Source organism: Solanum tuberosum, unplaced genomic scaffold (genome assembly GCF_000226075.1).
Source record: "Solanum tuberosum cultivar DM 1-3 516 R44 unplaced genomic scaffold, SolTub_3.0 scf00454, whole genome shotgun sequence".
NCBI lineage: Eukaryota > Viridiplantae > Streptophyta > Magnoliopsida > Solanales > Solanaceae > Solanum > Solanum tuberosum.
Window position 1 is genome coordinate 208,432 of NW_006239370.1, and position 4,740 is coordinate 213,171.

Genomic DNA, 4,740 nt, shown 5'->3' on the forward strand with positions numbered 1-4,740 from the left:
AAGGAAAAGTGATGTGTCTCACGGTGCCAATTGCACGAAGCTTCAAATCGGCATGATGATGGCAAAATTCTCAATCAATATGCGGCTCTTCGGCGAAGATGCAGAGAAGTGAACTCATGGATGTTGTCCAAAGTCAATTGGATCGCTAACTTTAAAAATATCAATTTTGGTGAATTCATAAGAACTTTGAATTTAATTTTTGGATAGGTTGTAGAATTAAGAGTCTATTTTCTATATAATCAACTAGCTCTCTGTTGACACCCAATTTTGACCGACCTTTAACAATTTTGAAAATGCTATCCGATTAAATACGCTTTTTAAAATATATTTTGAGTTCTAAAATTTTAGTTGATTTTGTCTAAAAATTGTACATTTTAGTATGTGTGTTTTACAAAATTATTAAAATATTTTTAAAATTTATTAGTAAAAACTCAAAATAATTATTATATTAAAGTTTAAGTGATTTTTATTATATAAAATGTTATAATACTTTAATCTGATAGCATTTTCTTGAATTTCCCTCAAAATCATTTAACTTGTAGCCTATCTTCTTCTAATTCATTTCAATTTTAGCCACTTCAATTAAAATTTTCATTTTTTCAATTATAGCCTTTGTTGATTTCAATTTTAGCCTATTCTTATTCTAATTTCAGATTTCAAATGGTTTAATCTCATCCGTTCATCTTTCAGGTTAAATCCTAGCCGCTCATCTAAATTAATTCTACGGTTCGGATCAAATCCCTCAACCTTCCTATTTTCTATCAAAGTAACCAAAACCCTAAAATACTTTCATTCACTCATCCTCTCCCTCTCTCTAGCAGCCGCCTCTCAACTCTCCTCTCCATTTTTTCCGGCGAAAATTGCCACCACCTGCTGGTGGCAGCCGTTTCTCTCTCCCTCTCTTCGTTGCTCTCTTCTCCTTCCCTCTCCTCCCTTCTTCTCCATCTCATCTTTCTCATTTCTCCTCCCTTCCGGCGAGAAACAGCAGCAGAAGCTGCCAGCAACACTGGCAGCAGCAGCAACCAGCAAGGGCAGCGCCGGCGTGGACAGCAGCTCCGACCAGCAACCAGCAGCGCCAGTAGCAGCTGCAACCAGCGAACTCCAGCAGCTCCAGACAGCAGCCAGGCGAACCACCTGAGTGATGACGAAGACGACAACAACTCCAAGGCAGCTGCCGGCGAAACAGCAACAACAGTCCGACCAAGCGAGCTCCGGCGAAATCCGAAATTAGGATCGGTGGAAGACGGATCTCAACAGATCCGTCTCGGTATTTTCTTTCGATCAATTATTACTTCATCTATTTAACCCTATGTTGTTCCTACTTTTTAAATTATATTTTTCATATGATTGCTTTTATGTGCTTGATGCTTGAATGATAGGAATTCGTTCCGTTGTATGCATAAACTTTTGGGTTGACAGCTTATTGAACCTATGCTGGTATTAACTTGCTAATCACTGATTCTTTTCAAAAATTGGTTTTAATCTGAATTTTATTGTCCACTAACCTTTGCATATTTTCATTCCTTAATTGACTTTACACCATGTTGAAATTGTTTGTCTTGCTTAATTATAGTGTAGAATATTATCGAATTAATTTTGGAATTTGATTATGATAATGTTTAATCGCATACTCTTTATCTTATTGATTGGCCTTTGTGATTGGCACCTTAATACTTGCTCTAGTAAATTGATAACAGATGTTTAACTTACCATTTTCTGATTGTTTCCTCTAGTCGCTGATTTGGACTTATTTAGTTGTCCTCTATGCTGAAATAATTGATTCCTACCAATTTGCTCACTGTTTTACTATGATAAGGGATTGGGGCTGTAAATTTATTCCTTCCCTTGAATAGTCATCTTTTAAAGTGTCTTCAAATGAATAATATCATAGCTAATAGGGTGACCTTAATTGATTTCGTTACCTTAATCATATTATATTGATGCTATTGCCGTATTTACTTCTTGATAAAATATGCAGGGATGTTAATTTGTAATATTGGTTTGAGCCGTGATATGGTCCTTCTTAAAATAATTTTATTCCTTTTGGTTGATGATATGCAATTTGTTTGGCGGTGTTATTTTAGGTGCCTTAGTTTTAAATAGATTCTTACTTGTTTATATTTGGTAAAAATAAATTAAAACAAGTCTGATTTTGGCTTCCTTCTTAATAAGGAAAATGTGTTAGTGGATATATTCTCACCTTAATTAAGCTTAACCAGATTTCTTACTTGCTTTATATTTGGTAAAAAATTTTTTTTTTTTAAATTGTGGCTCTTTCAAAATAAGAAAAATATTAATTGATTCCCTTTTAATTCCCTTCCTTTATTTGGTCTGTACTCTGATAGTATATAAATGACCCTTCCTTTCATTAGTTAAGGGTCACCTCTCATACACACGGTCTACACACATTGCTCACGCCTTACTCTTGAATACCTTAAAAAGAAAATACTCTCTGCTCTAAAAAATAAAAATCCGGTGAACATTCTAAGAAGTGCTTCTCTATTCGGTTTTGTTGTGTTCGGGTCGAGTATCGAATTAGGTTGACTTCACTGCTGATAATAATTTTCTGCATACTAGGTTAGTTCTTCTTCATTAGTTTAAATTTCGTACTGCATTATTAATTGTGAATATTGTTGTGTGTTCGAAAAGGAAGCATCCGGGTTAACCTCCTTATCCTTTCCTTATTAATGTGTGTTCTTATATGTGCTATGATTCGAAACTCGTGTGTTTGTTGTGAATATTTATTACGTTTCTATATAGTTACTATTATGCTATAATCTTGTGTTTGGTATTATTTTGTTTAATAGGTTCTGAACTCAAGTTCAAGAATGAAAAGTCGCTTAAGGCGGGATACCGGATAGAACTTATTTCTGTTTAATAGTTTACTTTGGATTATATTATGTCGTTACTATTTGCTTTTGTTCGGTTTGTAATATTTTGTATAACTCTCTAAACTCTCCTATATATGAATAATTTGGGGGATCGTCTAAGGGGGAGGGGGATATACGTGCTAATTGTTTTCTTTTCATTTCTAGTCTAGTTTATTTTTTGCTATGTGTGATTGCTAAAACATGCCTACGTTGCTTAAATCGTAAACCTTGCAAGCATATTAGAATATATTTTAATATTGACCTAAAATTAACCTTTGTTCATAACCTTTTCAGATTAATCGACATATCATGAATATATGTTCAAATTTGCTTGATCTTGAACTCGTAGAATCTTGTCAGACATGCTAATGTTGTTCAAATTCGAAATTTGGTTTATACTACTTAGACATCATGCTTCTAGGACTTTAATATAATTTGAGCAAATCAGTTTGGTCATGTTGCTAACATGTTAACCTATTTGGAATTAAGTCACGATTAATGTCATGCCAATAAAATGTCCAGAAATACATAAATCATGTTTGCCATAAAGTTCCGCCTAAAGTGTTTAATAATCTGTCTAAATGAAATAGATATCATGCCTATAGGATCTAAATAATTTTAGAAGTGCAGTATGTATGCATATAGATGTAAATTTTGTTACATATTAATTAAATATCATGCCTACATGGTTAACAATTTGTTTAAATGAAATGGATATTATGCTTATGGGTTTGACAATATTTTCAGCATATTCACACTTAGAAATCACGCCTATAGGACATAATTAACAAGTTGAGATGTTAATCAGCATATTATTAAATAAAAGGAGAGAAATCCTGTTTCATTTTAAAAATTATTATCTACTGCCTAGATTGAATCTGGCTCAAACCAATTAGATTCTGCTCTGTTTAGGTACTGAAAATCAGCTACTAAAAAGTCATTTTTCTGCATCTGCTACTTGCTATCCCGATTAAATTTTGTTCAAACTAATCTCTGCACTGTTTTGCCACTTAAAATAAATTAAATCAGTTTCTGCATATTAATCAATGACATTCTGCCACTGGCTCATCTAAAGACTTTAAATCTGCTACTGCTTAAACTATTTCCCGCATCCTAATCATTGTTATGCCACTCTTTTAAATCATTAAATCTTTTGCACTTGTATCAATTTTCCGCCCCTTTAAAATTCATAAAATAAATCGTTATAATTATGTTGTCAATACATGTTTGTATGCACACACACTTAGCATGATTCCTTTCACATTACTTGTGTTTGTTAGCATGTTTAATAAAATCTAGAGGCTAACATGAGACTCTATGTGCTAAATGCTCGTCCAAATTGTTTGACTTGGTGTCTAGATGGGCCTATTATATTTCTTTTTAGTCTATACCCACCCTAATAGTAGTCCAATGCCTCTTGGACCTTAAGCGGGGACGATAGGCACCTTGTAGAGACGTTAAGCATGCGGTGGTAGGGTAGGGGTAGTCTAGGCCCTATGGATATGATGACATCGACTCGGTCTAAATGACAAACCTTGGTTTTGTCTGTCCCTACGAGAAGCCGACCGAAATAAAGAAAAGTCGAGTACTGATCCTAAAGTCCTTCAGCGTCTCCCTTTCCTTTTGTCCCTTTATCTGTTTATAATTATATTTATTTGGGGTAGTTTAATTAAAATAAAGTTGGTTTGCTTATCTAATTGTGCAAATTTCTATCCCCTTGCTCATCTCTTTATTTATTGTGTAATGTTTATTTATTATATTATCACTTAGTCTCGCATGCTTATCTAATTAACTAAAATAACTAAAGTGCTTTTAATTGCTTAATATTGTTATCACCTAGTTTTCGCATGCTTAATTAATTAAATAAATA

The 4,740-nt window shown here is 33.5% G+C and overlaps 1 long non-coding RNA gene across 1 annotated transcript; it reads left to right on the top strand.

The window, feature by feature from the left end:
• Nucleotides 1–782: 782 nt before the first annotated feature.
• Nucleotides 783–4,562, top strand: LOC107058162 (uncharacterized). The gene is made up of 2 exons (XR_001471817.1): nucleotides 783–1,437; nucleotides 2,808–4,562. It is a non-coding gene; the product is annotated as an uncharacterized lncRNA (long non-coding RNA).
• Nucleotides 4,563–4,740: the final 178 nt, after the last annotated feature.